The following is a 23,718-nucleotide window of genomic DNA, read 5'->3' on the forward strand; positions in this document are numbered from 1 at the left end:
CCATGGTGGAGTTGCCTGCCGATGCTCACCATCAAGGCCTACATGCTTTGGCAATAACCAGAGCATGACTGTTGCTAGGTAAACTTGCTCATACCCTGAATTACACACACACACACGACCAGAATGCCCTGAAGGAAGGAGGTGAAAGCCTTTCACAAGGTCCTTCATGGCAGACTGGTACAAAAGGTGAAGTCACACGGGATCAGAGGTGAGCTGGTAAGATGGATACAGAACTGGCTCGGTCATAGAAGACAGAGGGTAGCAGTGGAAGGGTGCTTTTCTGAATGGAGGGATGTGACTAGTAGTGTTCCGCAGGGATCAGTGCTGGGACCTTTGCTGTTTGTAGTATATATAATGATTTGGAGGAAATGTAGCTGGGCTGATTAGTAAGTTTGCGGACGACACAAAGGTTGGTGGAGTTGCGGATAGTGATGAGGATTGTCAGAGGTTACAGCAGGATATAGATCGGTTGGAGACTTGGGCGGAGAAATAGCAGATGGAGTTTAATCCGTACAAATGTGAGGTAATGCATTTTGGAAGATCTAATGCAGGTGGGAAGCATACAGTAAATGGCAGAAGCCTTAGGAGTATTGACAGGCAGAGAGATCTGGGCGTACAGGTCCACAGGTCACTGAAAGTGGCAACGCAGTCAGTATACGGTAGTCAAAAAGGCATACAACATGCTTGCCTTCATCGGTCGGAGCATGGAGTATAAAAATTGGCAAGTCATGCTGCAGCTGTACAGAACTTTAGTTAGGCCATACTTAGAATATTGCGTGCAATTCTGGTCGCCACACTACCAGAAGGACGTGGAGACTTTGGAGAGGGTGCAGAAGAGGTTTACCAGGATGTTACCTGGTCTGGAGGGCATTAGCTATGAGGAGAGGTTGGATAAACTCGGATTGTTTTCACTGGAACGACGGAGGTGGAGGGGTGACACGATAGAGATTTACAAAGTTATGAGCGGCATGGACAGAGTGGATAGTCAGAAGCTTTTTCCCAGGGTGGAAGAGTCAGTTACTCGGGGACATAGGTTTAAGGTGCGAGGGACAAAGTTTAGAGGGGATGTGCGAGGCAAGTTCTTTACACAGAGGGTGGTGAGTGCCTGGAACTTGCTGCCGGGGGAGGTGGTGGAAGCAGGTACGATAGCGACATTTAAGAGGCATCTTGACAAATACATGAATAGGATGGGAATAGAGGGATACGGACCCCGGAAGTGCAGAAGGTTTTAGTTTAGGCAGATATCAAGATTGGTGCAGGCTTGGAGGGCCAAATGGCCTGTTCCTTGTTCTTTGGAAGGGAGAAAATGAACAAAACAGAAAACAAAGTGCCTGGGCATTAGGTTATTCGCCCCATCCCCACTGCCCTCAGGGCCTGTCTCTCTGGCTGAGCATGCTCCATTACCACCAACGGTGCTTCCAGCTACCACTATGGAGCATGTGACAGCAGTCCAGTGGGCACCTGCCCTCAGATTCTCTGCCCCATCATCACCTTCACCTGGCATCGTCCAGCACAGGACAGCTGAGGTCCTGAAGAGGTGGTAGAGGCAGGAACCATCACAACATTTAAGAAGTATTCAGATGAGCACTTGAAAACGCCATAGCATACAAGACTACGGGCCAAGTGCTGGAAAATGGGATTAGAATAGGTAGGTGCTTGATGACCAGCACAGATACGATGGACCGAAGGGCCTGTTTCTGTGCTGTATGACTCTATGACTCTGTGCTGGCACTACCACGAGCAGTGCTGATGAATACAGTGTCATCGCACCATCTGCCATCCCCTTTCTTCCCAAATGGTGCTCTTATTAGAAAACAGGACCTAAGTGCCTAAACTAGTTTCAGTGCCAGTGTAAGTCAAATGACTTGAATTGAAATTAAGATAGAACAGATCCAAATTTACCAGCTAAACAGAACTGCGCAAACAAGAATGGCAGCAGAGGAGTGATTGTATACAGAAAGAAGAATGGGGAAGGAAAATAAAAGAGAAATGTAGGTTACAAAGCTTCAGTTAGTTGTCACTGAGCTAAGATAAAGGAGTACAGATACACAAATCACTAAAAGTAGCTTTGCAAGTTAATAAGGCCATTAAAAATGCAAAAAGCACTAGGGTTAATTTCTAGAACTGAAAAGCAGAAGTTAATGTTAAACCTGTGTTGAACTTTGGTTAGACCACACTAGGAGTACTGTGCACTGTTCTGGTTTCCATATTATAAAAATGGATATAAAAAGCACAGGAGAAGGTACAAAAAAATTTACTAGAATGATTACCACAACTGAGAAGTTATAAGCATCAGGAAAGATTGAACAGACTGTGGCTCTTTTTTTCCCAGCTAAGAGAAGGCCACGAGATGACCTGATAAAGGTCTTTAAGATTATCATGGAAGCATCTAACGGTTACAGCACTGAAGGAGGCCATTCAGCCCATTGTATCCGTGCCAGCTCTCTGCAAGAGCAACTCACCTAGTCCCACTCCCCTACCTTTTCCCCATAGCCCTGCAAATGTTTTCCTTTTCAGATAATTATCTGGTTCTCTTTTGAAGGCCTCAATTGAATCTGCCTCCATCACACTCTCAGGCAGTGCATTCCACATCCTAACCACTCGCTGTGCGAAAAAGGTTTTCCTCATGTCGCTGTTGCTTCTTTTGCTAATCATCTCTGGTTCTGGATCCTTCAGCCAATGGGAACAGATTCTCCCTTTCTACTCTATCCAGACCCCTCAGGATTTTGAACACCTCTATCAAATCTCCTCCTCTTCAAGGGGAACAGACCCAACTCCTCCAATCTATCCATGTAACTGATGTTCCTCATCTCTGGAACCATTACCGTGAATCTTTTGTACACCCTCTCTCATGCCCAACATCCTTCTGAAATGTGGTGCCCAGATCAGGACACGATACTCCAGTGAAGACGGAACCAGGATTTTATACAGGCTTATCACAACTTCCTTGTTCTTGTACTCTATGCCCCTATTAATAAAGCCCAGCATCCCATATGCCTTATTAACCGCTTTCTAACCTGCCCTGCAACCTTCAATGACTTGTGCACATATATCTTCTGCTCTTGCACCCCCCCCCCCTTTAGAATTAGACCTTTTAATTTCTATTACCTCTCCTCATGCTTCCCATCAAAATGTATCACTTCACATCTTTCCATATTAAATCTCATCTGCCACTTGTTCACCCATTCCACCAGCCTGTGTCATTTTGAAGTTTATCACTATCCTCCTCACAGTTCACAACACTTCAAAGTTTTGTGTCATCCGCAAATTTTGAGTTATGGAAGGGTTTGACAGGGTCAACGCAAAGAAGTTGTTTTCACTTGTGGGGGAAACCAAAACTAGGTTCTCTATACAAGTTAGGTTACTGATAAATCCAATAGGGAATCCTGGAGAAACTTCTTTACCTGGGAAGTGGTTAGAATGTGGAACTTGCTGCCCAAGGAGCTGAGGCAACTAGCATCGATGCATTTCAGAACACAAAAGGGTGAAAGGAATAGAAGGATATGTTGATAGGGTTAGATGAAGAGGGGTGGGAGGAGAATTGTGTGGAACATGAGCCTGTTGCTGTACTGTAAAGTCTATAGAAGCCACTTGTGTTACAATCAGGGAAGGCGGAGGACACAGTGCCTGTGCCCACACCCTCCACTGTCTGACTAAGTTCCCATGGTTGGGTGTGGGGCAGACACAACACTCGCTGCCATGACAACAGCTAACTACCTTGGAACTTAAACAGAGAGAACCTGACTGGGGAAATGTTTACAGATCAAACATTTATCCAAATCATAGAACTGTACAGCACTGAGGAGGCCATTCGGCCCTTGGAAAGAGTTATCTAATCAGTCCTGCAGTTGCCCCACAGCCCTGTACATTTTTTCCTTTTCAAGTATTTATCCAATTCCCTTTTGAAAGTTTCCATTGAGTCTGCTTCCTCCATCCTATCAGGAAGTACATTCCAGATCGTAACAGCTTGCTGCATAAGATGATGATTTTCCCTCTGGTTCTATTGTCACAGCCAAAAGTATAAATAAGCTAAACAGAAAAGTCAGGAGCCTACAGCTTCTTTTAGTCAAGAGAGCTATCAAATTGAATAAATGCTGTACGTTTTGGTAATTTTCAGATATGGTCAGCCAATGATCGTTGAGGTAATTGTGGTCACTTTACTGTTTTTCTGCCTGGGTCTCATGTATTCTCACCTTCCTAAGAGCACTGTGGGTGTACCTACACCCCAAGGACTGCAGCCGTTCAAAAAAGCAGCTCACCACCTTCTCAAGGGCAATTAGGGATGGGCAATAAATGCTGGCCTAGCCAGTGACGCCCACATCCCACGAATGAATAAAAAAAATTGGACGTTAGTCCCACTATCTTTGGTCCAATGTTGCATAAAAGAAAACAACATGCATTTCCACAGCACCTTCCACATTTAAGGACCTCCCAAAGTGCTTTACAGCCACTGAAGAGCTTCTGAAGTGCAGTCATTGTTGTAATTTAGAAAATGTGCAGCCAATTTGTGCATAGTGAGCTCCTACAAACAGTAATGAACAACAACAACTTATATTTGTATAGCACCTTTAACACAATGAAACGTCCCAAGTGTGACACCGAGCCACAAAAGGAGATATTAGGTCAGATGCCTCAAAGCTTGGTCAAAGAGGTAGGTTTTAAAGGAGTGTCTTAAAGGAGGAAAGCGAGGTGGAGAGGCAGAGGGGTGTAGAGAAGGTATTCCAAAGCTTAGGGCCTAGGCAACTGAAGGCACAGCCACGAACGGTGGAGCAATTAAAATCAGGGATGCACTAGAGGCCAGAATTAGAGGAGCGCAGATATCTCGGAGGGTTGTGGGGCTGGAGGAGATTACAGAGATAGGGAGGGGCGAGGCCAGGGAAAACAAGGAAGAGAATCTTAATATCAGTGTTCCTCGACCAGGAGCCAATGTAGGTCAGCGAACAAAGGGTGATAGGGAATGGGACCTGGTGTGAGATAAGTGATCAAGTAACTCGTTCTGTTTAGGCATTGGTTGGAGGCTAAATATCGGCCAGGACTGTCGTGCTCTTCTTCAAAACAATTCCATGGGATCTTTTACGTCCACCCAAGAGGGCAGATGGGGCCACCGTTTAATGTCTCACCTGACAGACCGCACCTCCAACACTGTGGCATTCTCTCAGTACTCAAGCGTGACTCTAGATTTTGTGCTCCAGTCTCTGAAGTGGGATTTGAACCCATAACCTGAGGCAAGGGTGCTACCACTGGGCCACAGACGGAGGGTTAAAACTGCTGGTGTTGTTGGGATGTGAACACCAATGTTTGTATGATCCTGGTCGCCTTCATCCTCATGTGAAACAAATCCAGTGTTCAGCCAATTGATGTGACCTCATTAGATTGAAAATTAGAAAAATTTCATTTCCCTCTTTTGTCTAACTTATATTTTTGCCCATTTCCCTGGTCTTTCTGTGGTACGAACCAACAGCCAGTGTACAGCCCTCTACCCAGGCTTCTACCAAAGTTCAGAAGCAGCTTTGGAGTGATGCAGATCTATTACCCAATAGCTATTCTTGGTCTCATGACAATTTTCTCTCGATGAAAGGGGGAACGGGCATCCCAGCCTCGATCCCGTTCTAGTGTCAGCCTTGCCTCAGTGAATGAGAGTTCAAGGCCTACTCCAAGGACTTGATCTGAAACTCCAGTGGAGAACTGAGGGAGTGCTATTCTGTTGCGATGCTATCATTTGGATGAGGCGTAAACGGAGATCATACAAACCCGAATGGGTGGATGTAAAAGATTCCATGGCACAATTTGTGGAAGAGAACAGAGTGTTTACCTCGCCAGCTCCCCAGCTCTCATCTAGAAGAGATTACCTGCATGCAAATTACCACATTTACCTACATAACAGTGCCTAAACTTCAAAGACTGTTCTAAAAGAAGTCCTTGGAACGTGCCAGTCTGCAACACTCGGTCGTCGACAGTTCTTTGCATTGGAAGACTAGCAAGTTTCAGGCAGAGAAAAGTGCATTTTTCACAGAGTTTGATGGTCTTCCAGCAGCAGTTGATGTTTATCTCCGTGTGCATCCCTGGAAATTGCTCTTTGAGCACAGAGTCCTGTGTTATGGAGTTGCCTGGGATGAACCGTGACATAAACCACTGCATCTCTTTCTAGACCTGCTTTGCAAAGGCACATTCCAGAAGGAAGTGGGCAACCATCCCTTTCCCACTACAGCTGCCTTGGGTGGGGGGGGAGGGGGGTGCAGGGGCAACGTGCAGAGGCAGTGAGACTCCGGATGTGCAGGAAGGATCTGACAGTGAGGGTTCTTTTCACCACCAGCCAGGCTACGTCTTGTTTGAAAGTTCTGGCGATGAGGCAATTTGCTGTACGGAGGGATGCACTAAAACTTGGGGCAGACGCTGCAAAGGCTCAATGGAGAAAGGACACTGTGTAAGACCCTTCCACCATGGAATACCGAGGGGCTGGAACCTGTAAAACTCCTTGGGCTGCATGCACCAGAGAATGTTTGACATGTAAATAGAACCTGCAATAGCAAGTGTAGTGAGGTGCTTTATATACTGCATTGAAAGAAATTGATCTGTAATGTACTTTTACAAATTTTATAAATAAAGCATATTTTTGGAATTTTTTTTTAAAAATTTGCATTTATATTTATTTGCATTTATAAATTTGCAATCCACTTTATTCTGTCACAGGTTAGTGCCAATATACCTTTGATGGCCTAAATCAGTGTTGCTATGCCAACATTTTTAGCCAATTGCACTAATTTTAGTCGAAAAGCATTCACAACACAGGTAAATGCACTTCACATAAACACACATCTCCAACCATTCAGTAAGCAAGGAAGTAAAGCACTCAAACATCAAAAACACACACACTAGGCTTTGGGTCTTGTCATTTTACCAAGTATGCGAAAAGCTTAAGGTTCACATGCATATGCTGTCTAAGTGAGTATTAAAATCAATAGCCGACAGCATGTCCTACTGCTCATATTTCACTAATTAGAAATATAAGAAGCCACATTTAGATTCACAACTAGCCACACGTGGCTAATGTATTGGACAACATTGGTCTAAAATGATCCAGAAAATTTCCGGGAAAATAAAAAGGCACCCGATGACAGTAAATTTTATGCTCAAAGTTGGGGACTTAGCTCAGGAACAGGCCCAGATCATTAACTCATGTATGTTAAACCAGTTAACTTGAGCATTAAAACAATGTTGATCAGAAAATGTAGACTAGAATGTTAAAACTACTTAAAACTTGCTTTGCATCTTATACATCGCAAACATCGCATGGTAGCTAGACTTGAATAAGAAGGTTAGGAGGAAATGGCCAAAGCTATGGTCAAAGGGAGAGGTTTGAGGAGGCTTTTAAAAGCGGGAAGAGATATAGCAAGGCATAGGAAGTTAGGAAGAGAACTCCATTTTGGATGCAGGTTCTGGAACTACTTGCAGAGCAGAGCTCCGGGAATATACAATAATATCAAAGGGTGCAAGCTAGAATATAGAGCGAGAGGAGACGTAGGGTGGAGGAGGAAGACTATGGCTACGGACAACACAGATACTGAGATTATTGTTTGGCGCTCCCTAGGTCAGGAATAACATGGTTTAGATAAATCTTGTGTTCATATAGTTCCTTTAACAATCCAAAGCACGTCACATGCTCAAGGGCAATAAGGGATGGGCAATAAATGCTGGCTTTAACAGTGACAACCAAAGCCCAAGAATGAATACGAAAAAAATTCAGACAAAAATTGACACCCAAGCAAGTAGGAAACAGAATAGACTCAAATCCAGACTAGCAACTGAAATGCGCATGTGATAACAGAAAGTTAACATCCAGGTACAGCAAGCAATCAGAAAAGCAAATGGTATGTTATACCTTTTTTTTTTAATATTCATTCATGGGATGTGGGCATCACTGGCCAGGCCAGCATTTATTGCCCATCGCTAATTGCTCTTGAGAAGGTGGTGGTGATCTGCCTTCTTGAACCGCTGCAGTCCATTTGGGATAGGTACACCCACAGTGCTGTTAGGAAGGGAGTTCCAGGATTTTGACTCAGCGACAGTGAAGGAACGGCGATATAGTTCCAAGTCAGGATGGTGTGTGACTTGGAGGGGAACTTGCAGATGGTGGTGGTCCCATGCATTTGCTGCCCTTGTCCTTCTAGTTGGTAGAAGTCGCGGGTTTGGAAGGTGCTGTTTAAGGAGCCTTGGTGCATTGCTGCAGTGCACCTTGTAGATGGTACACACTGCTACTACTGTGCGTCAGTGGTGGAGGGAGTGAATGTTTGTAGATGGGGTGCTATTCAAGTGGGCTGCTTTGTCCTGGATGGTGTCGAGCTTCTTGAGCATTGTTAGAGCTGCACCCATCCAGGCAAGTGGACAGTATTCCATCACACTCCTGACTTGTGCCTTGTAGATGGTGGACAGGCTTTGGGGAGTCAGGAGGTGAGTTACTCGCCTCACGATTCCTGGCCTCTGACCTGCTGTTGTAGCCACGGTATTTATATGGCTACTCCAGTTCAGTTTCTGGTCAATGGTAGCCCCTCGGATGTTGATAGTGGGGGATTCAGCGATGGTAATGCCATTGAATGTCAAGGGGAGATGGTTAGATTCTCTCTTGTTGGAGATGGAGATCGTCATTGCCTGGCACTTGTGTGGCACAAATGTGACTTGCCACTTATTAGCCCAAGCCTGGATATTGTCTAAGTCTTGCTGCATTTCTATACAGACTGCTTCAGTATCTGAAGAGTCGCGAATGTTGCTGAACATTGTGCAATCATCAGCGAACATCCCCACTTCTGACCTTATGATTGAAGAAAGGTCATTGATGAAGCAGCTGAAGATGGTTGGGCCTAGGACACTACCCTGAGGAACTCCTGCAGTGATGGCCTGGAGCTCAGATGATTGACGTCCAACAACCACAACCATCTTCCTTTGCATTAAGGTATGACTCCAACCAGCAGAGCTTTTCCCCCCGATTCCAGTTTTACTAGGGCTCCCTGATGCCATACTCGGTCAAATGCTGCCTTGATGTCAACTCACCTCGTGAGTTCAGCTCTTTTGTCCATGTTTGAACCAAGGCTGTGATGAGGTCAGGAGCTGAGCGGCCCTGGCGGAACCCAAACTGAGCGTCATGGAGCAGGTTATTGCTAAGCAAGTGCTGCTTGATGGCACTGTTGAGGACACCTTCCATCACTTTACTGATGATTGAGAGGCCTTTGTAGAGGCTAAGAACAAAGAGTCTTACTGCAACTGTATAGAGCCTTAGCAAAACCACATCTGGAGTACTGTGTGCAGTTTTGGTCTCCTTACCTAAGGAAAGATAGACTTGGCCTAGATGGAGTACAGTGAAGGTTCACTAGACTGATTCTTGGAATGAGGGGATTATCCTCTGAGAAGAGATCGAGTAGATTGGGTCTATATTCCTTAGAATGTAGAAGAATGAAACGTATTAAATTCTTAGACAGCTTGATAGGGTAGATGCTGGGAAAAATTGGCTCCTGACTGGAGAGTCCAGAACTAAGGGATCAGTCTCAGAATAAGGGGTCAGCCATATAGGACTGAGATTTAAAAAAAAAATTCTTCACTCAAAAGATTGGGAATCTTTAGAATTCTCTACCCCAGAGAGCTGTATGTGCTCAGTCACCGAGTATATTCAAGAGAGATCGATAGATTTTTGTTACTATGGGAATCAAGGGGTGTGGGGATTGTACAGGAAGGCATAGCTGAGGTAGAAGATTCACCATATACTTATGGAATGGCGGAGCATACACGAGGGGCCAGATGACCTACTCTTGCCCCTATTGCTTACATTCTTATGATTTGGACAACGGTAAACTCAGGTTACACAGGCATGGCAAAGCCAAGGCCAAGGCTGAGTAAGGACTTATCAGCCTAGGAGCCAGTTTAGAACCTTATTTAAAGCTTGTTCTAACCTGCTACAGCAATATACCCGAGCACGATTTGTATGGAGAGAACCTTTACAGCATCACTGTTACATTGTCTCCCATGATGTCTCTGAGTGAAGTTCCCCATCAATTAGAGGACAGTTTTGCACCTCACATACATGTTGTTACGACCAGGTGAGAAAGGGGTCTCGGGTTCCCTCTCAGCCTTCACCCAGTCTTACCGTAACAAGATTTAATTTTAAACACTCGGTGCTTTTAGCTCCCCCTTGGTGAATCCTTGTTCTCTAACTTCCAATTTTAAGGCAAAGAATCCAGCCAAACAAGTTTTCTCAGGTTAAAAGAAAAAGATTGAACTTTATTAAACTTAAACTCTAACTCGGTTAACACCTACAGATACATGACGCGGCCACGCTAGCATGAATACATGATACACACATGCAGACGGAGACAGAAAAGAGCAAAAGAAATAAAGTGGAAACGTTTGAGGCAATATCTGAAGATGGTTTTGATTACTGTTCTTCCAACTCGCTGTAAAGTCTTGATTGTGGTCGGTCTTGCTTTACATTGGGGCCCAGTATTCTTCTTAATCCTTGTTCAATGTAGGAGACTTTTCCCTCGAGGTTCATGTGTCCTCAGTGGGTCCAGAGGCTTGTGAGAAAGAGATGGGAGCAGACAGGCGAGGTCTTCTCACTCCACGAGCAAACAGTCTTTTTCAGTTCAAATTGTTTGTACAATTCAGAAAAACCCAGGTTGCCAAACAGGTTCGTCATGTGACTAGCTGGTCTGACCATGTCTGTTTGCGGATTCTCTTGTCTTAGCCAACCCTGGAACGTCTCCTCTTACACACAATACCTGGTGCTCAAAGTCCATTGTAGGTTAAATTGGAGCAGGGAATAGCCCCTTTGTCCCTTCAAGCACTGTCTGTTAGTATACAAATATTTTTTCCAGCTATGGCTGATATGTTTAACAAGTCTTTTCCTCGCTCCAGCAAGAGTTTAAAATCAATGTTTATATGACAAAATTAATATGCCTCATTCTTGGCAGGTGCGGCGTCTGCATGACAATGTTCAATGGGAACCGGGCTAAGATTGCCCCAAGTCATCTCTCAAAATTGTGACAGCTAGGGTTTTATCACATGACCTCACCTTTCAACCACTCCTCCTCACACTCGGTCACTCAATCAAGTGTAAGACTCTCTTACTCATTCACGACACCGAAGGAAGCCATCCGGCCCATGGAGTCCACGTCGGCTCCCAGACAAGCAATCCAGTCAGTCCCATTCTCCAGTTGATGATCAAACAAACATCCAATTTTCTCATCTCCAATATTTAATACAACTAACAAATGAAATGAAAAGTGTTCAAAGGAAATGAAAGTAACAAAATTTTGTTTAACCGCGCCCCCCCCCTATAATTTTGCTCCTGGGTTTCTCGCAGCTGTGCCCTAGAGATTAATTGTCATTTCCAGGAGACTCCAGAGCAATCCTGCAGGGTTGACAACCCTATTGACAGCCACCAGAGAGAGATCAGCTTTGCAAAGCTTCACACATTAAAGTGCTGCAATTATAAACCAAGGGCCAAAAGGAGCTGGAGTCCGGCACTACTGGAGTCTGGCCTCCCAAAGACAAATTCAGGTGGAAGGAGATTTGAGCAGATATTCTGACTTTGGTATCCAGTGGCAGCCTTGTTAAGAGCATAATCAATCCCAGATCAAAAAGTAAACATCATGAGTTTGTTACAATTGAACTTTACAACATTGTAGTGTCGCTATAACATACTGCTTCAAGGAGATTTACAATCTTATACAAGATTTAAAACTCGCAGTAGAAAAGGCTACTTTTAGTACTCCGAGGAGAATACTTTTTTTGAAATAAGACAGTCATAGAGGGGAATAACAAGCACTTATTGCCTTTTTCTCTCCCTCTCACGCCATCTCATTTACAGCCTCAGCTTGAGAGATCAGCAAGGACTGGTATGGAAGTTGGGGAAGATTTATTAGATACTAAGTATAAGTAATGGTGGCAGGAGGTAAATACGAGGCAGAAATCTAATCGCGGAGTTTCGTGAGGCCATAAATAGCGTCTGAAATTCAGGATCATTCTGATTTTAATTGTCTTTTTGGCCAATCGATGTGAACGGAAGCCTTCACCCAGTCTCTCCAATCACAAAAGAAATTAGGAATTGCTTGACAAAAAAAGACAAAGATCCATCTAGTGCACCTTCTACACTATGATACAATAATAATGGGGTAGTTTACTAAGGATAGCCATCAATCTCTATCAATATGTCTACAATAGACCCGGACCTAAGGCACAATAGATTTCAGTGGTGGAGAGCCTTGGGGACCACAGATCCAAATCAGCCGTTTCCTTACTGAGAGGACTAACTAGCTTTATCTAGACTTAATCAATCAGTCCTTTTAAAAATATGAGCATTTTACTTCCCTCTTCCCCTAACCTGCCTCCCATAACCCGCAACTAGTGAAGCCGGAACTTAGCAGTCAGCTGTTGTCCAACTGTCCATTTTTCATGTGACAATCCGGATTGAGTGTGAAATATCTGACCATTGAAACTGAATCCAATTCCTTGAACAATATCAAAGTATTATCACTTAGTGATTGAGAGGGAACCCCACTTGCTCCTTCACTAACATGCAGGTCGAGCCAGCAATCAAGAAGGCAAATGTATGTTGGTCTTCATTACAAGAGGATTTGAGTATAGGAGTAAAAAAGGTCTTACTGCAATTATATAGGGCCTTGGTGAGACTGCACCTGGAGTTTTGTGTGTAGTTTTGGTCGCCTTACTTTCATGCAGGCCCCCCCCCTGGCAAGAATGAGGCATATTAATTTCGCCACATGGACATTAAATTTCAATTTGTTGCTGGGAAGAGGAAAAAGCCTGATACAAGGGGTTGCCAAGCCCCTGGCTGAAAAGACATTTTTGCATATTAACAGATACTGCTTGGAACAAAGGACTATTCCCCAGCCCACCCAATACACAAAGCCAGAAGTGGTTATACCAGTCACGTGACTACCCTGCTGGCCAACTTGGGACGTTTTAAATTGTAGATACAGTATTTGAACTGGCAAAAGGCAGTTTTGCTCCTGGATTGAGAATGTCTCTCCTGTCTGCTCCCATCTCTTGCTCATCAGCTTCAGAATCCTGAAGACACATGAACCCAAAGAGAGAAAAGTCTCCTACAGTGAACAAGGTTGAAGAATAATACTGGGTCCCAATGAAAAACAAGACCATATCTTCAATCAAGGACTCTACAGTGAGCTCAAAGCACAGTAACAAAAAACCCTCCTCAGAGATTGCCTCAAACTTTTCCTCTAAATTTTTTCTCTTCTGCTGCTTTCTGTCCCAATCTGCATGTGTGTATCACGTATGTATGCTAGCGTGGGCATTAACCGAGTTTAAGTTTAATAAATTTCACTTTTCTTCTTTAAACCCAAGAAAGCCTGTTTGTGCTTGTTTCTTTGCCATATAATTGGAAACTGTGAATAAGGATTCACCAAGGGGGAGGTCAAAACACGGTTAAAAATAAACCCTGTTACAGTAAGACCAGGTGAAGGCTGAAAGGGAACCCTAGACCTCTTTCTCACCTGGTTGTAACATTACCGAAGGAAATATATACTTGCTATAGAGGGAGTGCAATGAAGGTTCACCAAACTAATTCTTGGGATGGAGGGATTGTCCTGTGAGGAAAGATTAAATAAACTGGGCCTTTATTCTCTGGAGTTTAGAAGAATGAGAGGTGATCTCATTCAAACATACAAAATTCTTACAGGGCACGACAGGGTGGATGAAGATAGGATGTTTCCCCGGCTGGTGAGTCCAGAACCAGGAGACAGTCTCAGAATAAAGGGGTAGGCCATTTAGGATGAGCATGAGGAGGAATTTCTTCACTCAGAGGGTGGTGAATCTTTGGAATTCTCTGCCCCAAAGAGCTGTGGAGGCTCAGTTGTTGTGTATGTACAAGACAGAAAGCGAAAGATTTCTACATATTAAAAACATCAAGGGTTACAAGGTTAGTGCAGGAAAATGGTGTTGAAGTCGAAGATCAGCCATGATCTCGTTGAATGGCGGAGTGGGCTACTCCTGCTCCTATTTATGTTCTTATGTTCATTCGACACTGGGTTGAGGCAAGGAGGCCCTGCTGCACTGTTGGGCTCTGTATTACAATGCACGGCATATTTATCTCCAGTCACTGGAGATGTCCCAAAAAAAACAACCCAAGAAATTTTACTTGCATGAGATGCATTTTTAGAAAGGGTAGAGTTGTTTGATGTGAAACCAGATATATTTGGGGTGAGTTTTGCCCCCAATCCATATAATATGGCCCAGTACCATTCCCTTTCTGCTTAACCCAGCCAAAAATGAAGATCAGCACCGTTCCAGCCCTTGAATACATAACCATGGAAAACCAAATCAAACTATTGCAGATCTGCAACATTCCACACTACAAGAATTCAGTTATGTCCATTTTTTAGCTGCTTGCAATTCTGACAGGAGATTTAAATACGTAGAAAGTTTTGCAAATCATAGGCGTTGAGAGTGAACAGCAGGTATGAAGTGTTGGTTTTGCGGATTGTGTTAAGCCTATAATGTGGTACACCTCAACGACTTAGAAGGCTTTTGATTAATAGCCTCACAGTTGGAACCTAAACCAAAAGCTGCGGGGAATCAGAATAAATGCTGGGAATGGATAAGCAAGTGGCTGAAGGGTAAAATGCAATGAGTAATGATTGGAGGGGAGGGGAGAGAGCGAGAGTGGTGCTTCAGGACTTAATGCTAGGATCTCTATGGTTTCTAATGTTCATACATGACCAAGACTCAAACTTAATGCAGAGTGGTCAAATTTGGAATGGATACTAAACGAAGATCAACAGCGGCATCAGAAGCAGCTCAGAAATTACAGAATGAGTTGTACAAGATAAGTGGACAAGACAATAACAGACACAATTTACAACAGACAAACATACGGAAAATGTTACTAATAGGAAGGAAAAACAGACAATACAACACAAATACTCCTTGAATTGCGTGGAGATAGTTAATCATGAAGCTGAAAGAGAGCTGTAATGTTCTATGTTCTATTTTCTTTACTCAGAGAGTAGTAGGGGCGTGGAACGCCCTGCCTGCAACAGTAGTAGACTCGCCAACTTTAAGGGCATTTAAGTGGTCATTGGATAGACATATGGATGAAAATGGAATAGGGTAGGTCAGATGGTTTCACAGGTCGGCGCAACATCGAGGGCCGAAGGGCCTGTACTGCGCTGTAATGTTCTATGTTCTAGACCTGTGAGTCTTAGTTAACTCAACACATCCATCCAATGAGAAGCAACAATCAACAAACCCAATAGCAGGTTGAATTACACAATGGAAACAGTAATACTTCGGCAGAGAAAGTAATGATCAAACTGTACGGGACTCTAATCAGACCACACCTTGAATACGGTGTCCTGTTCTGGTCACTAAGGAAGAGGCACTGAAGCTCTGAAGGTAGTGCAGAGAAGAGCTAATGCCCAGTGTCAGCAAGAGAGCTATGAGGAAAGATCAACCCAGAAAGGGGCACCAGAGAGCTGCTGAATCAGAGTGATACACAATCGCTATGGGCGCAGAGAAAGTTAACCGGGAATATTACTTTAAATTAAACTGCGGGAATAGAACCAGGGGGCATGGGTTCAAACTAGTAAAAGGTAAACGTAGGACTGACATCATGAATTTCGTCTTCACAGAGTGTGATCAAAATGTGGAATAAATTTCCAGATAAGATAATGAAGGCAAGAACTCTGGAACCATTTAAGAAACAATCGGATACAATGATGGGGAGTGTGGGTGTGGAGGGGGGAAACATTGGGAATCACTCTGAATGAATGAATTGAGATGGGCCAAACGGCTGCCCTCATCTCGAATTATCTTGTGAGATGATATCCCTCAGTGCTAATTGATCTTACATTTCTCATGAGTCATCGTAAGTTTTTAAGCTCTGAAAATAGATTTAGAAGGAAGGTGTGGGCTGTTGTAAAAGAAATAAAACCAGTTCAGGTCTTAGTGAGCAAGAGATAAAAGTAGACAAACAGCCCAGGATGAGCATTGAAATGAACTGAAAGAAGATTATATCAGACTTGTTAATAATACCAAGAAACCAGCCAATTGTTGGGAAAATGGTACCCAAAATATACATGCTCACTTAATCATCTACAAGTCTGCAAAATGCTGACATCTTTCAACCTTTGGCAGCCGGCAGCTGGGGAAAGGCAGAGCGAATGGTGCTAAGTAAATGACATACAAGTAATTTACTTAAATAAAACGTCGGAGCTAAGTGTACATGTCTTATTCAGGTTTGTGAATGGAGAGATAGATGGTATCCTAACCGACATTAATTCCCACTTTGTCATGTGTCCCTTTTCTTTACTCCCCCATTGGCAGCCGTGCCTTCAGCCACCTCGGCTTCACATGCTCCAATACCCACCTCCCCATTCTCCTTTAAAAAGACTCGCCCTAAAACGCACCTCTTTGACTGGGCTTTTTGGTTACTCTTCCTGGTCCTTCATTTTCCTTCATCCAGAGAAAGTTTCTCCTCACCACTCTGAAGCTGAGGGGAGAGTGACTGCCCTTGACATCAAGGCAGCATTTGACAGAGTCCAAGGAGCCCTAGCAAAACTGGAGTCAATGGGAATCGGGGGAAAACTCTTCGCTGGTTGGAGTCACACCCAGTGCAAAGGAAGGTGGTTGTGGTTATTGGAGGCCAATCATCTCAGCTCCAGGACATCGCTGCAGGAGTTCCTCAGGGTAGTGGCCTAGGCCCAACCATCTTCAGCTGCTTCATCAATGACCTTCCTTCAATCATAAGGTCAGAAGTGGGGCTGTTCGCTGATGACTGCACAATGTTCAGCACCATTCGCAACTCCTCATAGAATTATACAGCACAGAAACAGGCCCTTTGGCCCATCGTGGCCATGCCAGCCATCAAGCACCTAATTATTCTAATCCCATTTTCCAGCACTTGGCCCGTAGCCTTGTATGCTATGGCATTTCAAGTGCTCATCTAAATACTTCTTAAATGTTGTGAGGGTTCCTGCCTCTCCCACCCCTTCAGGCAGTGCATTCCAGATTCCAACCACCCTCTGGGTAAAAGTTTTTTTCTTCAAATCCCCTCTAAACCTCCGGCCCCTTACCTTAAATCTGTGCCCCCTGGTGATTGACCCCTTTGCTTTGGGAAAAAATTTCTTCCTATCTAACCTATCAATGCCCCTCATAATTTTGTATACCTCAATCATGTCCCCCCTCATCCTTCTCTGCTTTAAGGAAAACAACCCTAGCCTTTTTAGTCTCTCTTCATAGCTGAAATGCTCCAGCCCAGGCAACATCCTGGTGAATATCCTCTGCACCCTCTGCAGTGCAATCACATCCTTCCTATAGTGTGGTGACCAGAACTGTACACAATACTCCAGCTGTGGCCTAACTAGCATTTTATACAGCTCCATCATAACCTCCCTGTTCTTATATTCTATGCCTCAGCTAATAAAGGCAAGTATCCCATATGCCTTCCTAAACACCTTATCTACCTGGGCTGCTGCCTTCAGTGATCTATGGACAAGTACACTAAGATCCCTCTGACCTTCTGTATTTCCTAGGGTCCTACCATCCATTCTATATTCCCTTGCCTTGTTGGTCCTCCTCAGATACTGAAGCAGTCCGTGTGGAAATGCAGCAAGACCTAGACAACATCCAGGCTTGGGCTGCTAAGTGGCAAATAACATTCGCGCCACACAAGTGCCAGGCAATGACTATCTCAAACGAGAATCTAACCATCTCCCCCTGACATTCAATGGCATTACCATTGCTGAATACCCCACTATCCTGGGGGTTACTATTGACCAGCAACTGAACTGGAACAGCCACATAAATACTGTGGTTACAAGAGCATGTCACAGGCTAGGAATCCTGTTGCGAGTAACTCACCTCCTGACTCCCCAAAGCCTGTCCACCATCTACGGGCACAAGTCAGGAGTGTGATGGAATACTCTCCACTTGCCTGGATGGGTGCAGCTCCAACAACACTCAAGAAGCTCGACCCCATCCAGGACAAAGCAGCCCGCTTGATTGACCCCCCATCTACAAACATTCACTCCCTCCAGCACTGAAGCACAGTGGCAGCAGTGTGTACCATCTACAGGATGCACTGCAGCAACGCACCAAGGCTCCTTAGACAGCACCTTCCAAACCCGCGACCTCTACCACCCAGATGGACAAGGGCAGCAGATACATGCGAACACCATCACCTGCAAGTTCCCCTCCAAGCCACACACCATCCTGACTTGGAACTATATCGCCGTTCCTTCACTGTTGCTGGGTCAAAATCCTGGAACTCCCTTCCTAACAGCACTGTGGGTGAACCTACCTCACATGGACTGCAGCGGTTCAAGAAGGCAGCTCACCACCACCTTCTCCAGGGCAATTAGGGATGGGAAGCAAGTGCTGGCCTGGCCAGCGACGCACACATCCCATGAACGAATAAAAAAAAGGCTGAATGTTACAAATTATGTAAATGACAGTGATTGGAATTGCCAGCAGCATTGTTTTCAAGTTTTGAAGTGTAGTCACTGTTGTAACGCAAGAAATAATCAGCATTTTAGACGGCAAGAAGCCCACGCACATAGTTTACACCCAATTCACTACACTGACCTAAAGAACCAACTCAGCTCGGCTACTTGACCTGTACCCGACTATGTGTCGGGCTCGGGTCAAGTCAGGTCTGAATTCTGCATCCAGCATTCGGGCTCGGGTCGGCTCGGGCTGGACTGTACTGTACTGTTTTCGTTTTATTCTACAATTTTTTATGTTTTCAATATGTTTGTTATTTTCGGGTCGTGTCAGGCATAAAAAAAAAAAATTAATGGACTCGGGCCCGGGGCAGGTTCGGGTTGGCTGTTGTCAGGTCGGGCCTGGGTTGGGTTTTAATTTTATACCCGAGCCAGGTTTTAGAACCAACTATTCAGTACTACTATATCTACAAACAAACAAACAAACAAATTCTGTTTTTAAAATGTTCACATTACTGTCGGAACAATGAAATGTGCTGACTCCTTTTTGATCTTTTGTTTCGCTCAATCTAGAGATTTGTTGGACTGCCAAAATGACTAATTTTTCCCCCCAAAATATACTTTATTCATAAAATTTATATAGGTACATTACAGTATAATTCAAGTGTGGCAGTAGGCAGTGCAACACAGATCTGTTCAAATACATTACAGGCCACTCCAGGGCATCTCACTCCACTTACGATGTAGATTGCATCTCCATTTACAATAAACAGTTCCTGCTATATACAGCCCACAGGGTTCCAAACAGCTTCCAGTCCCTCAGTGTACAATAGCGGAAGGGCTCCAACATGTGGCCTTTGCGGCGACTGTCCCAAACTTCAGTGCGTCCCTCAGCGATTAGTCGTGGACCTTGGAATGTACCAGTCTGCAACACTAATTTTTTTTTTTCAAACTTACAAGTTCCAAACACACACGACAACCTGTTCCATCTGACCAGCAAACTGTGCCTGGTTATTTCAAGAAAACTTTGCATGCTACACCCAGAATGACATTCCTACACAGAATTCTACTTTAAAAAAAAAATCACCTCAAAATATTCAGCATACCAAATGTGTATAGAATGCGACACAGACACACACATGAAACGTTACCTCGGCGTCTCTCTCCACAGATGCTGCCTGACCTGCTGCGTACACACACACACACACACACACACACACACACACACACACACACACACACACACACACACACACACACACACACACACAATCCAGTGATTCCTGGACAAGTGCACATTGGGCAAAGCCAAGGTCAGGCTCAACTAAGTGAGCGTGGTGCCCTCTGGCCAGCCTTACACACTGGCATGTGGTACTGGAGGGTCACCAGCCTGTGCAGTGATATCCCATCAAGGGTCATCAGCTTCAGGAGAGAGGAGTCCAATATTACCTCAAATCACTGTGTGCCATTGCAGTCAGTATATTTAAAGCATGCAGCTAGTCAGTTTGTGGATTATTGCTCATCGCTGCTCCTGTCTCCCCCTTCTCCATTCCTCCATCACTCCCCAACGTGATTTTTCCAGATCTTCCAAGCTGCACTCTACATCCACTCCCATTTGTCCACCACTTGCGCACCCCCACTCTGCCACCCAGCATCAAAAATTATCATCCCTATCTGCAAATCATTCCACGTCACTCCCCCATCCACTTTGCCACCACAGTCTAATTCTCTCCTGTAAAACAATTTGCATTCATATAGCCTTTAAATCTAAAGAACAATCACATGGCGTAATAGATTTATTTTTATTTTCCCAGGTAATTATTCACTCCAGCACCCCTCACACCACCGCCACCAACCCCCTGCAGTTTTCTTGTTTTCCCCTGGAAATACTGACTTATTGCTGAAAGTTTCTTCAATTGTCAGGGTTAGCTAGCTATTCAGCAAAAGGCAGCCTCACAGCCCAGCTTGGTTGTGTTTTTGGCTGTCATCCACACATCATTTTACAATTTTCAGCAGCAGTCATTGTTCCCAATGCTTCAAGAACAGGAACTCAAGACGGATTCATTTCTCCACCCGAGCCTGGGGCCAAACACCTACGTCTATGAGCTCTATGTTTAAAAAAGGGCAAACTTGCATTTTTGCAGTGCCTGTCATCACCTCAGGCCTTCACCTTCTGGCACGCATTCCAGCTCCACCACCCAACTCATGTCAGGAACTGGCACAAACCCAATTTCACTGTGATGCCAATACACTGACGGGGACTCCAGTAGTTCTTCTCTCATCTTGTGCCACCTACCCTTCCTCTCGCCCACTACTTTCCTTGTCCCATCTGATATTAAACCGGATGCTTCTCTGCTCTGAACATTCTTTGCTTATTTTGTAGAAACTCCAACTTTGTCACCAAACAGGCTCTTGCTTCTCCCTGTACCCTTGGTACCCTTTGTCACCAAACAGGTCCACTCAGATCATCTCACTGCTAAATATCTCCCAGCACCAGGAGTCCTGCAAAACTCAAGGCTCCCAATGCAACATTCCAGCTCCACCATAGCAATGGTGACAGTGGTAATAATCACTGGGCAAGTAAACCAGCCAGAGGCCTTGGCTAATGCCATGGGGACACAGGTTCAAATCGCACCATGGCAGCTGGTGGAATTTAAGCACAATCATTTAATAAAAAATCAGTAATGATGTCATGAAACTACCCTACGTAAAAACCCATCTGGTTCACTCATGTCCTCTAGGGAAGGAAATCTGCCATCCTCACTTGGTCCGGCCTACATGTGACTCCAGACCTACATCAATGAGGTTGACTCTCAACTGCCTTCTGAAATGGTCAAGCAAGCCATTCAGTTGTCAGGAACAATTAGGTATGGGCAACAAATTTTGGACCTGCCAGTGATTCCCATATCCCATGAAAGAATAAAAACAATTTCAGACAAGAACTGATGGTTAGATCCACGTGTATAACAAATCAGGTGTGTAGAGAAAAAATTTAAAAAATAACTGATTCCTGCAAGTCTGAAATGAAAAATGCCAGACATTCTGGAAATACATAATTTCCATAGTATAAGACAGAGAGAAAGACAGCGAGAGCGAGATGGGCAGAGAAAGAGCGAGAAAGCGATAGCAAAATGGAAGATAGTATCATATAATAGATCTTAAAGGGAATCTGCATACAAGTGGTCACCATCCCGTGTTAAGGCAAGTCGGCATGAAAACCACCAATATTCTACCTAGTCGACATGAGCGGACCAGCAGTGGCAGGACTGCCAGCGTGGAAGGACTTCAACATCATAACTATCAACAAGAGCATTTCCAAACAGAAATCTCCAAGGACCAGAACCTGCTCGCAGACTCTGGCCAGCATCAAATAGTGCAGTCTGGAAACCCAGCAGCAGCACGACTATGCTACACCTTCACTTCTGCTCTCTAGAGAACCGCCAGCACCACAATGAGCCAGGACACTCAGGTATCTCCATGAGGCCAAGTCCTCTTCCTCCAACAAGTCCTCAACCTTGAGCCGTAGGCCTTCAGACGCAGAGGATGAGGAGAGGCGATGGACAAACAATGTCCTGAAAAGGATAAGGAGGAATGAGTTGAAGCATTGTCTGTTGACTCTTCGAGATGGGATGCTGGAACTTGCCAAGAATGACAAGACCTGAAACGTGGTCATCGTGAGAAAAGCAGAGTATATTAGCAGACTGAAGGCAGAGCAACAGAAACTGCATGCAGAAAAGGGAGAAACCCTTCACTCGATTCACTCCATGTGATATCAAGAAATGACTGAAGGTACTTGATGCTGCAAAAGCTATGGGCCCTAACAACATTTCGGTAATAGTACCGAAGTCTTGTGCTGCAGAACGTGCCGCGCCCCTAGCCAAGCTGTTCCAGTACAGCTACAACACTGGCATCTACCCGGCAATGTGGAAAATTGCCCAGCAATGTCCTGTACACAAAAAGCAGGACAAATCCAACCCGGCCAATTACTGCCCCAGTTTACTCTCAATCATCAGTAATGTGATGGAAGGTGTCGTCGACAGTGCTATCAAGCGGCACTTGCTCAGTGATGCTCAGTTTGGGTTTCGCCAGGGCCACTCAGCTTTTGACCTCATTACAGCCTTTATTCAAACATGGACAAAAGGGCTGAACTCCAGAGGTGAGGTGAGAGTGACTGCCCTTGACATCAAGGCAGCATTTGACAGAGTATGGCATCAAGGAGACCTAGCAAAACTGAAGTCAATGGGAATCAGGGGGGAAAACTCTCCACTGGTTGGAATCATATCTAGCGCAAAGGAAGATGGTTGTGGTTGTTGGAGGCCAATCATCTCAGCTCCAAGACATCACTGCAGGAGTTCCTCAGGGTAGTGTGCTAGGCCCAACCATCTTCAGCTGCTTCATCAATGACCTTCCTTCAATCAGAAGGTCAGAAGTTGGGATGTTCGTTGATCATTGCACAATGTTCAGCACCATTCGTGACTCCTCCGATACTGAAGCAGCAAGACCTGGACAACATCCAGGCTTGGTATAATAAGCGGCAAGAAACATTCACTACCCCACATGGACTGCAGCGGTTCAAGAAAGCAGCTCACCCCCTAAAGGCCTGCTCAAGTCACAAAAAAAACCCGACCCGACCCCAACAGGACCACACTGGACCCGAGCCCGACCCGACCCGAGTCCCTCCATTATCCCCCCGTGCCCGACCCAACCACCGAAATGTTCCCTTTACCTACCTTGTGATTCCCAATCTTCAGGAGGCTGCAGCATGAGCATGATGACGTCATAGAGACGCTCACTCGCTCACTGCGAAGACTCAGTTTCCTTCTTTGACGTCCCGGACTCCCAGCTCAGGTAGGTTTTTAATTTTTAACACTTACCCGTAATTCTTGCTGCGTGTGTCCGACCCTGACCCAGAAGAGCAGCCCGACCCGACCCCGACACGTCGTCGGGTCCCGTCGGGTTCGGGTCGGGTAGCAGGCCGTTACTCACCACCACATTCTCAAGGACAATTAGGGATGGGCAATAAATGGGCAACGCCCACATCCCACAAATGAACAAATAAAAACCTCAGCAAAAACAGCAACAGCTGAGATGCAAATTCTCTGAGGAAGAGTTGTCAAACCACCGAAATGATATATGGACATTTAATCTTCTGTATTTGAAAATTTCACAATCTGTATCCAAATGTAAATAATTTTGATGTCATCTAATTTTACGTACTTTTACTTCAGCATACGAGACTTATCTTTGGAAAGAAAGG

At 44.8% G+C, this 23,718-nt stretch overlaps 1 protein-coding gene across 4 annotated transcripts in view; it reads right to left on the reverse strand.

Annotated features, from left to right (window-relative positions):
- The window catches only part of LOC137352260 (endothelin-converting enzyme 1-like), a 433,046-nt gene that overhangs the window by 172,021 nt on the left and 237,307 nt on the right, over window positions 1-23,718 (reverse strand). The gene's annotated exons all lie outside the window — the stretch shown is intronic.

The sequence above is a fragment of the Heterodontus francisci genome, chromosome 37 (genome assembly GCF_036365525.1).
Source record: "Heterodontus francisci isolate sHetFra1 chromosome 37, sHetFra1.hap1, whole genome shotgun sequence".
Lineage (NCBI taxonomy): Eukaryota > Metazoa > Chordata > Chondrichthyes > Heterodontiformes > Heterodontidae > Heterodontus > Heterodontus francisci.